A 12,017-nucleotide genomic window follows, 5' to 3' on the forward strand; every position below is an offset into this window, starting at 1 on the left:
AGGATGTGGATCTGATTACCATGCAAGGCGAGAACAGGCGGGGCCAGGGGTTGAATATGCATGGAAAGGTTGTGCAATGTATTGCATATGGAATACCTTTGTGAATAAAGATGTGGGTCAGACTGAGGCTGGGGGTGCAAGTTTTCACGAGAGCTATCTTGCTTGTGCCGGGCGCTGACATACATACCCACTTAATAACTGTATCTGGTTGTGGAGTTTATTCCGCGTATCGCTTCAATACAAGCACTTATATACTATTTCAGGGAGACTAGTAATGTGTACTACAATGATTAGGTTAAAATTGCATACACAAACTTATGCATATAACAACATGTCTTGCTTGCAGAGTTTAATGGGATTTTCTTTTTCTAGTAAACCTGTCTGATTTAATCTTCTTGCAATCTAGGTCTAATTTTCAAAGTTCCATTTGCTTTCGCCAAGGCATACTGTTATCAAATCTCTTATGTTAACCAGGTCCAAAGTCCATCATCTGTTTTGTGTCCCCCAACATTCCAACAGTTATGTTATGGTAATGGGTGCAACTGGCCAATCTGAAAAAGCATATTTTTGCAAACCATTAAAATATAAACTTGGAAAATAAGTGGGAATTCATAGGTTTTTGTATATGCACAATGCTCCGAAGGCACTGTTGGGTAGGGATTTGTTGGAGCATCTAGAAGAAAAAATCATATTTAAAAATGGGGAGGTTACTTTGTAGGTCAAAGATCAACAGTATGTAGAAATGTTGAGTTTAATATTACAAATTAATGAAGCAATTAATAAGACCACAAGTGAAGATGAAGAAAAGGTTAACAAGAAAATAATGGATCAGGTATTTCTTGGGGTATGGGCTTCTAGTGTACCAGAAAGAGTAAAGAACGCATCCCCTGTGCAGGTCAGGCTTAAAGAAGGAAAGCAACCAGTTAGGGTCAAAGACTATTCCTTGAAAAAGGAAGACAGGGAAGGAGTTAGCCCAGTGATTGAGAATTTTTTGCAGTTAGGGCTACTGAAGGAATGTCAATCTGACTTTACCACTCCCATCTTGACTGTTGAAAACCTGATGGGTTATATTAATTAGTACAGGACTTGTGGGCTGTTAATAAGATAACTGAGGATCTACACCCAGTGGTGGCTAACCCATATACCTTGCTAACATGTTTAACACCTGAACTAACTAACTTGGTTTACTGTTTTAGATTTGAAAGATGCTTTCTTTTGCCTCCGTCTCCATGAAGCCAGCCAGAAAATTTTTGCATTTGAGTGGGAGATTCCCAGAAGTGGTTGTAAGACCCATCTCACATGGACAGATTTGCCCCAAGGTTTTTAAAACAGTTCCACGATATTCGGAGAACAACTTGCAAGAGATATGGAATCCTGGGAAGCCCCATCAGGAGGAGGACAGCTGTTGCAGTATGTAGACAACCTCCTGATTGCTACTCGAACCCAAGAGGCATGTATAGAGTGGATGGTAAGCCTCTTGACCTTTTAGGCTTACAAGGGTACTGAGTATCTCAGAAGAAGGCTCAGATAGTGAGATAAACAGTTAACTATCTGGGTTATAAGGTCAGTGCTGGACAAAGAACTCTAGGGCAAGACCATAAAGAGGCAATATGCCAGACCCCAAAACCCCAAACAATAAAGGAACAAAGAACTTTCTTGGGAATGATGGAGTGGTGCAGATTGTGGATTTATAATTACAGACTGTTGATTAAACCCCTGTATGCTCTAATCACAGAAGGGAACAGAGATCTTCAATGGACAGAAGAAGCCACACAAGCCTTCGACCAGTTAAAGAAGGCCCTCATGTCAGCCCCAGCTCTGGGACTTGCAGATGTGAATAAACCATTTTTCCTATTTTCTCACGAGAAGCAGGGGATTGCCCTGGGTATACTAGCACAGGACTTGGGCCTGTATTGGAGGGCAGTTGCCTATTTTTCCAAGCAATTGGATGTGGCAGCAAAGGGATGGCCAGGGTGTCTCAGAGATGTTGCAGCAGTGGTGCTGAACATCCAGGAAGCACGCACATTCACCCTGGGCCAGAAGATGACTGTGCTAGTGTCCCATACAGTGTCTGCAGTACTGGAAGTAAAGGAGGGACATTGGCTCTCCCCACAGAGGTTCCTGAAATATCAAGCTATAATGATAGAGCAAGATGATGTTGAGATTTTGGTCACTAACCTTGTGAAGCCAGCTTCCTTTCTCAGTGGAATGCAGGAGAACCAGTGATCCATGATTGCCTGGAGACTATCAAAGTCACCTACTCCAGTCACCTGGATCTAAAGGACACTCCTCTTGAGGACACTGAGACATGGTTTACTGATGGAAGCAGCTATGTCATCAGTGGAAACAGGCATGCTGGGTATGCAGTTACCACCTGCAGAGAGGTAATAGAGTCTGGACCATTACCAATGAACACCTCTGCACAAAAGGCTGAAATAATTGCCTTGACCCCTGCCTTAGAATTGGCAAAGGGGAAAGAAGTCAACATCTATACAGATTCAAGATATGCATTTGGGGTTGTACATGCACATGGAGCTATTTGGAAAGAAAGAGGACTATTGAACTCACAAGGGAAAAACATTAATCATGCACAAGAAAGAGTAAAATTGTTAAATGCAGTCCAGCTACCTGCAAAGGTAGCTATTATGCATATCAAGAGACACCAGAAAGTGAGGTCTGAATTGGAAGAAGGAAATGAGCTGGTGGATAGAGAGGCAAAAGAAGCAGCTAAAGGTAAAGTATCCATTGAAGCAGCTTTAATTCCAGATGGACAGATTTCCCTAGAAGGTGAGCCAAAGTATAACAAGAAGGACAAGAGACTTAGTGAGACTGAGAATGGGAAATACAAGCAGGAAGGATGGGCCATTACACAAGAAGGGAAAGGAAAGCTTGTAGTCGCCTCCTATTTGTTATGGTCACTAGTGAAAGAGGAGCATCAGAAAACCCACTGGGAAATAGATGCTTTGTCTAATTATTTAAAAGATAGGATTGTAGCCAGAAATTTACAAGGTACAGTTATTTAAGTGACTCGACAATGTAGTCTTTGCCTCCAAACTAATCCTAAAAATATTCCTAAACCAAAACTTGGACAAATTGGAAGAGGCTATGGGCCTAGGCAGCAGTGGCAAATTGATTTTTCAGAACTCCCCAGGAAAGGGGGATATTGATATTTATTGGTATTGACAGATACCTTTTCAGGATGGCTGGAAGCCTTTCCTACCAGAACTGCCAAGGCGCGCAAAGTGACTAAAGTACTGTTACAAGAGATAATACCACACTTTGGAATCCCAGCCACAATATCTTCAGATAGGGAGCCACACTTTATTTCAAAAATTGTACAGCAAATTAGTCACAAATTGGGCATAGACTGGGAACTTCATACTCCATATCATTCCCAGTCAAGTGGCCAAGTGGAAAAAATAAATCATTTAATTAAGTAGCAAATTATAAGGCTAGGGCAAGAAGCAAAATTACCTTGGCCCCAAGCTCTTCCGTTAGCGTTACTGCGAATCTGGACTAAACCAAGGACAAAAGAGAAATTAAGTCCTTTTGAGATATTATATGGAAGGCCATATGAGGTACAAGAGGGAACATCAACTCAAGTAGGGGAAGAAACCTTACACAACTACATGGTGGTCCTAAACAAACAACTCAGAGAAATTGAGAAGCATGTGGCTGGGGCTCAGAGCAGGGAATTAGATGGACCAGTACATGACATACAGCCTGGAGATTATGTGTATGTCACGTCTTTTGCAAAAAAAACTCTGGAGCCACAGTGGGAAGGACCATTCCAAGTGTTCCTCACCACTTTTACTGCAATCAAGGTCAAGGAACAGAATGCCTGGATCCACCATATGCGAGTGAAAAAGGACCCAGGAGATGTTTGGAAAGTGACACTAACGAACTGAAATTAAAGCTCACTTGGGAAAATAAATAGATTGTAGGAAGAAATTTTAGTCTAGTTTGTATTTATAATGACGTTGTTTCAAAGAATGGCAAGTATACTTTGGAAAGTTGTGGCCTTCACAATCATAGCTATGGCCACAACGCAACTGGTATATATACTTGTCAAGGAACAGCTTATGACTTTTACTCCCATAGATCCCTGTTGAAAATGATGAGAGTTACGAATGCATCTGCCTGGGGATGTGAATATGCATTTGTTCAGGATGGGTTCCTTGAATTCTATTGAGAACCTATGGAACTCATCCTGATTGGCCCTGAATGTTGTGACAAATGCTTAAGCAACTGCCCTGAATTCAGACTCAGAACAGAAGGATGTGCAGACAAGAACTATAGAATTGACTATAATATAATGCAAGTTTGTGGTGTTTCTCGGAAGTATAGAATTAGAACAATGCCACTACCAAGACAGACTGCCCAGATTAAGACTACACCCACCCAGATCCTAAAAGAGGCAATTCAACCTATAGTTACCAAAATTGGACCATATGCTATTGATGCAGGGCGACCCCCAGCCAGAGAATAACGCACTGTGACTCCATGATTCAGAAGGCTGAACAAATGCTTTATTAAGCTATACTATTTCATATTACACTACATACTAATACTATACTAAACTAATACTACACCTAATCCTAAAGAAAAACCCGTGACCCTTTACAGACAGTCACGACACAGCTTTGACCTAATTGGTCAATCAATCCAAACACCATCACCAGTGTCCAATTAACAAATCCCTTTGGGGTAAACAATCTCCATAACACATTCCACATGTGCCAAAAAACAGATGCAGCAGGTAGAGATAAGAATTGTTTTTCTTTCTCTCTGAGCTTTCTCACTGCCTTCCCCAGGAAAAATCCTGGGGAAGTTGTGCCCACTGCTCTCTGTGAAGAGAGCTGCGGCCACAATATGCCATTAAAAAGACTGGAATCCAAAGACTACTGCTTAATCTAGAATTGTCCCTGAAGCGAGTAGAAATGACAATGCAGGTAAATGCTTCTGCCGCTAGACCGGAGTGTACCCCATTCCTTAAGACCTCTTTTATGGATGGGACCACTTGGTTAGAGAAGCGTACATCATATACGCTCAGACAAAAAAGAGATCTGACTGGACTATTAGAAACAGGACTGGGGGTTTTGAATACAATGGATTCAGATGTATTAATGAACAAATTAACTGCATTTGGTAGTGACACAATTAAGTTACAACAGCCTTTACAATCTTCTTTATTAGCTTTAGGTACCACTCAGTGGAAAGTGTCCAAGATATTACCAGAACGGGAAGAGAACTTCAGTCTTGGTGGGTCTTGGTGGGTCTTGGTCAATTTTACCTATGATCCTGTCACAAGTGTAGTGACTGCTTTTGTCTTGACTATACATAATGCATTAGTGGATTTAATATACCCAATAGTCACCTTAAGGTTGAATCATGAAGGAACTGTACTATATCCTTCTGAACACAATATGGGCACGGAAAGTTGAAGGGAAGTGGCAGACTATTAATATAGAGTCATGTGCCATGAGAAGACAATTAGGTTTTATATGTGAAGGAAATATGAATAATGATCAAGATACTTGTCTAGATACAGAACAAAGCATTTATCACTTTGAAGTTCATTCAGTCAACCAGACAACCCTGCTTGTGTATTGTAATATATGGAAGGGATAATTCATGCTATTAATGTATGGTATAAAATATTGTGAAATCCAAACCATGTCTTTTGACCACCCCGGCCGGAAGCAGCTGTCTTATTTAGATTCAACTAGTTCCCGACACAAGATAATGATCAACGCCTTAACTATAAGAATAGAAGCTTCCAGGATGATGATCGTCCGTTTCCCGAGTTGTCAGGTGTAGAGAGCTTTTTGGATAATTGGTTAGCTGAGAAAGGACATTTCGATGTGATACCGATGGATAAGGATAGGGGAAACAAGCTGGGGATTATGTAACCAGTGTCCAATCACTGACAAAGGTCATAGTGACCTTCGCTGAAACGGGAAGACGGGGGAGAAAATCGCTTGACAGAAAATGTAGATATCTTAGGTAGAGAAGCTAGAAGAATGCAAACATAGAAGCAAAATAATTGTTAGAAGATAGAAGTAGGTGTGGTTGATCCAAGTGTGCTTTAACCAATAATGAGCTCAGCTTTTGCAATATGTATAAGCTTCATTAACACCAATATAAATATGTGTGAGTTTTCAATAAACTTTGAGATTTGTCATCCACGCATATGGTGTGTTGCAATTCCTCCGCCGTTCACGACAAATGGCGACCCCGGACATTCTTCTTCAACGGTAACCACGGTCGAAGCGGCGTAAGTGGTTCGGGTCCTATCGCAGCTGAGGACGGCAAAAGCACCACTGAAAAGAGGGAAGGTGCAAGGCTCCGGGTGACCTCAAAGGAGAGCCCGGCCGATACGTGCTGCCGGAAGCCTGAAAGGGCTGCAAGAAGCGCACTGTTATCGTTAACATGGATAAAGAAAGGCAAGCAGCATATGATTTATTTACTGACTTTCTACGAGGGCGTCAGGTTAAGGGTATAGATTTGCAGAAAGAGCTTCCTGGGTTGTTAGCTTATGGGTGTGCACAGGGGCTTTTTCGTAATCCGCACACGGTGCATGAATTGTCGGAGTGGCGTATATTTGGGGATAAGCTGTGGCAGGCAGTTATAGATGATGATAAGACCGCGAGAAAGTGGGGGAAGTTATGGCGAGTCGTTCATGATGAATTGCTGAAATACCAGGCAGAGGAAAGAGCTGCCCGGCAGGCCAGTGCAGCTCATGAAAGGAACAGGAGTTATGGGGACTGGTTTGGTTCCCCGCTGCCTCCTGTTACGCCCACAGTAAATCTGCCGCCGGCATCGCCTTCTACTCTAAACGGCAGTTCCCCACCCCCATCGGCGCCTGCTCTAAGCAGCACAGCCCCGCCAGCTTCGGCGCCTGTTTTAAGTGGCACCCCCTCACCGATTTCGGTTCCTGCCTCATATGGCAGTCCACCGCCGGCACCGGCATCTACATTAAGCGGCGGCTCCCTGCCGACCCTAGTTCCCGCTTCAGACAATAGCTCCCCGCCGCTAGCAGTTCCTGCTTCCGGCAGCAGCCCCCCCCCCCCCCACGTGTCCTCCGGCCGTGCTGTCCGCGCCGCCTGTCCCGGTGTCAAGCCCTATACCTCCTCTGCTTAGTGGTTCGCTCGTCCCCGGGTCGGAGAGTGACCTTGCAAGGGCCGTTGCTCAGCAGCGAAGGGAGGCATGGGCGGCGGTAGCTAAAGAATTTATGGACACGGGGGATGATGAGGCGATATCGGCTGCTATGGAAATGGCCTGCCCGGTGGTTTATTCTCCCCTGGCGGGGGGAGGGTTTCAAGCCACAATAACTGCCTTGGATTGGAAACTGTTATCGCAGTTACGATCCACGGTTAGTCAATTCGGAGTAACCAGTGAACCCACAAGACAAATGCTGGATTACATCTGGGGCACTCAGGTTTTGCTGCCGGCAGATTGCAGGACGGTAATACGGCTCATTTTTACTCAACACCAACAGCTTTTGTTCAACGCGCATTGGCACGCGATTTGTCAGCAATGTGTCGCAGTAGTACGGCAACCAGGGGACCCGTTATATGGGGTGACCCTGGAGGAGTTAATGGGGTTCGGGCCTTTTCTTAGAACGGAAGCACAAGCATTAATTGGTCCCGAAAAATGCAGGGAGGCTATGCGGTTGGCACGTTTAGCTATCGATAGAATTAAGGAGCCGGGAGGAATTCCTTCTTACATGGGGATGAAGCAAGGTAAGGAAGAGTCATTCGGAGCTTTTATAGATAGGGTAGCCAACGCTATTGAATGGGCAGGAGTCCCTGAATTCATGAAGGGGACCTTGCTAAAGCAATGCGCACTTCAAAACAGCAATCAGCTTACCAAGAATGTGTTAAATACCCTGGGAGCTAATTGGTCTATAGAGGAAGCTTTAGAACGATTAGCAAATGTTCCACTGGGATCACAAGCAATGTTAGTAGATGCTATTAAAGAGCTAGGGGTCGGGTTACAGAAGCAGGCAGAGTCTTCTCAGCACCAAATGCTGGCGGCCCTCGCCCCGCTCCAGGCAGCAGCAATAAATGCTCCACGAGCTCCATCGACTGGCCGACTCAAATGCTACCGATGTGGAGGAATGGGACATATGCGACGGGACTGTCCCGCCATCAGTGTTTGGTGTAAAGATTGCCGCCTGGATACCCACAACACCGGAGCCTGCAGACGCTGCTCGGGAAACGGCAGAGCCAGCGCGCCCACCAGCCGCCGCGCCCGGACACAAGTAGCAGCTGTCACCACTTCGGCTCAACCTGCCTCCAGCCCGCCACCACCGGGAGCCTTGGATTGGACCTCGCAGCCGCAGCAACAGTGACTTTGATGACTACTCACCCAGAAAAGGTTCCAACTGGGGTGAAGGGACCACTCATTATTGATGGATTACCTATGGGAGCTCTGCTTTTAGGACGTTCCTCGGCTACAATGATGGGATTATTTGTTTTATCTGGAGTAATAGACGCTGATTATACAGGGGAAATTTCCATTATGGTGCATACTCTTTTTCCACCGATGCGGATCGAAAAAGGACAAAGGATAGCTCAATTAATTCCTTTGCAACAGTTGGCTAAAACTGTACCCCCTCGTCAGGCACAGTCCAGAGGAGAGCATGGCTTCGGATCCACTGGAGGCCTTGCTCTTTTGACAATGAACTTAAATGAACGGCCAAAGCGCACTGTAATTTTGGATTATCAGGGTGAAAAGCAAACCTTGGTAGGATTATTAGATACTGGCGCAGACTCCAGCATTGTGAGTCCGGATTTTTGGCCCCACAATTGGCCATTGCAGTCAACCACGATGCCAGTAACCGGAGTTGGAGGCCTGACACTTGCAAGAAAAACACCCATGCTATCTGTGACTATTGAGGACAAAACTGTGCGGGGTGTTTTGTCAGTTGTACCTTTGCCTCCTACTGTGCAGTGCCTTATTGGTTGGGACATTTTGGCTCAGATGGGAGTAGTACTGACAAATGAACACCCTTTGGGCTAAGGGCCATTGCATGGACTTTCCCAATCCCATTAACCTGGACCACGGACGTTCCGGTATGGGTTAAGCAGTGGCCTTTAAAAAGGGAGAGTCTCGAACAGGTTCACATACTGGTATATGAACAATATAAACAAGGACATTTACAGCTGTCAACAAGTCCATGGAACACGCCCATCTTTGTGATTAAAAAGAAGTCGGGAAAGTATCGCTTAATACATGATTTGCGAGCTGTGAATGAACAGATGGAGCCTATGGGAGCCTTACAACCTGGATTACCTAACCCGGCTATGCTACCAAGGGACTGGCCACTTTTGATTATTGATCTGAAGGACTGCTTCTTTACTATTGCTCTGCATCCTCGAGACACTCGGAGGTTTGCATTCACTCTGCCGGCTTTGAACAGAGGGGAGCCGGACAAGAGATTTGAATGGGTATCTTTACCACAGGGCATGCGGAACAGCGCCACCTTGTGTCAACTTTATGTCGATGCAGCTTTACAACCCTTACGGCATGCCTGGCCTGACACAATCATTTACCATTATATGGATGATATTTTATTTGCACAACCAGAACCTTTTGCAGGTCAACAAATTCAAGCAATACATGATGCTTTGAAGCTTTATGGACTGACTGTAGCTTCTGAGAAAATTCAGTTATCTGCACCGTGGAAATATCTGGGGTGGACACTTACTGATCAAATTGTTACCCCTCAGAAATTGCAATTGAACATTAAATTACATACATTGCATGATGTTCAGAAATTACTGGGGGACCTACAGTGGCTACACCCCATTGTTGGTATCCCTAATGAACTCTTAGATGAGCTTCGACCTTTACTGAAGGGGACTGATCCGGCACAGCCTGTTCGTATAACCCCTGAACAGGTTAAGACACTGCAGCAGATATTGGACTGTGTTATACAAGGCAGTGTTCGGAGACGTGATCTTGATCTCCCTGTACAGCTGACAGTTTGGTGTGGACCAAAATTTTTACTTGGTGCACTTACTCAGCATAACAGAAAAACGGGGGAGATATGGGCCTTAGAATGGATATCTCCTCCACTTCAACAACATAAAACCCTTCTACAGAAAATTGAGATTTTAGCTGATCTGCTCAAAAAGGGTCGTGAACGGACAATACAGATTATGGGAAAGGAACCTGATCAGATACAAATACCAATGAAAAAGGATACATTGACATGGTATCTGGCAAACAGTATGGAGTTACAAGAGGCCCTGTTGGGAGCCGGTAGTGTGACTGCCACTGATGATATTCCCAATGTACCATTGAATTGGGTAGGACAGTGGGGTTGGATTCAATGCCCAAAAAGATCACTAAAGCCCTTATCGGATGCTATAACTGTCTACACAGATGCAGGAAGAAAATCCAAAACTGCTGCAGTGACCTGGCGAGAAAAGGGACAATGGCATCATCATATACTCCGAGCTACTGAGTTGGACACTTTGCAAACGATGGAGCTATTGGCTGTTGTATGGGCCATGATGCATTCCTCTGGACCTCTTAACATTGTAACAGATTCTTTGTATGTGGCAGGCGTGTGTGAGCGAATAGAGGATGCCTCTATAAAAGAGGTTCAGAACGGGAGGTTACATGAACTGTTTATGAAACTGCAGAGAGCAATTAAGCTAAGAAAGCATTCCTTTTGTGTTATCCATATCAGAAGTCACAAATGGGATATTGGTCTGGGAGAAGGTAACATGCGAGCAGATAAATTAGTCTCAATCACACAAGCAACTCCGATTCCCAAACAAACCATAGCCAGGGAGGCACACTCCATGTTCCACCAGAATGCAAAAGGCCTTCATAGAGAATTTCAAATACCTATGGAGGAGGCACGGGCAATAGTCAAAGCCTGTCCTATATGTAGTCATCATAATGGAGGCTGTGGTTTAGGTCTGGGAGTTAACCCAATAGGGCTGAGCACAAATGAGACCTGGCAGATGGATGTCACACACGTGGCAGAGTTTGGGAGGTTGAAGTATGTACATGTTACCATAGACACTTACAGTCATTTTATATGGGCCATAGCACAGATTGGTGAAAAAGCAGGGCAGGTAGAGAGACATCTCAGCAGTTGTTTTGCAGTAATGGGAGTGCCACAGCGCATCAAGACAGATAACGGGCCTGCTTACTGTAGCAAAAGAATAAAGCAGTTTCTGCAGATGTGGGGGATAGAACACATAACAGGCCTCCCCAATTCTCCTACAGGACAAGCGATTGTGGAGAGAGCAAATGGTACCTTGAAAAGATATCTGAGTAAATATATGGATACCAGAGAGCCACAAGAAAGATTGTTAAAGTGTTTGTTTGTTTTGAACCTCTTGTGTGTTTTTGGGGAAAATAAGGTTCCTGCTGTGATTCATCACTATGTACATGAAACAGATGGTGTAAAGAAAGATGTATGGGTGAGATACAGGGATCCCAAAACAGGACAATGGCAAGGTCCTGCCAAGGTGTTATATTGGGGCCGCGGATATCTTTGTGTTTCTACCCCTACAGGATCTTTGTGGGTACCTGCTAAATGGACCCGAGCAGCTGTGTTTGATGGAACACCTCGATCAGCTGAGCGAAGAGGATCGTCAGCGGGTGGAGACGAAGCTGCTGATCATCCTCCGACCGATACTTCTCAAACTGAAAGGACAGTGTGATGCTGCCATCGATCGAGCAGTTGATCGGTGCAAATCTCTTGATAACATATTAAGCTTGTATTCGATACTTTCTGATTTTGAATCTGAAGGGCCTAGGGGTTTAGCTTGTATTAAGTGTCAAGATAGACGTTGTACTGCATGGGCATTATTTTTCTGTGGAGGTTGTCAGGAAACTATGTGGGTACACCAAACTCGATTAGCTGAATTGTGTGAAAGCTGTAAGTTCTATTGGCGGTTTAACTCTTGGCAGAGAGATCTTACATTGTCCACAGGACTACCTGGCCGCCAAGGGTTACAATTGTATGAGTCCCCAGAACAGAAAAT

The sequence above is a fragment of the Agelaius tricolor genome, unplaced genomic scaffold (genome assembly GCF_023055355.1).
Source record: "Agelaius tricolor isolate 1412-34295 unplaced genomic scaffold, bAgeTri1.0.p SCAF_21, whole genome shotgun sequence".
In the NCBI taxonomy this organism is placed as follows: Eukaryota; Metazoa; Chordata; class Aves; order Passeriformes; family Icteridae; genus Agelaius; species Agelaius tricolor.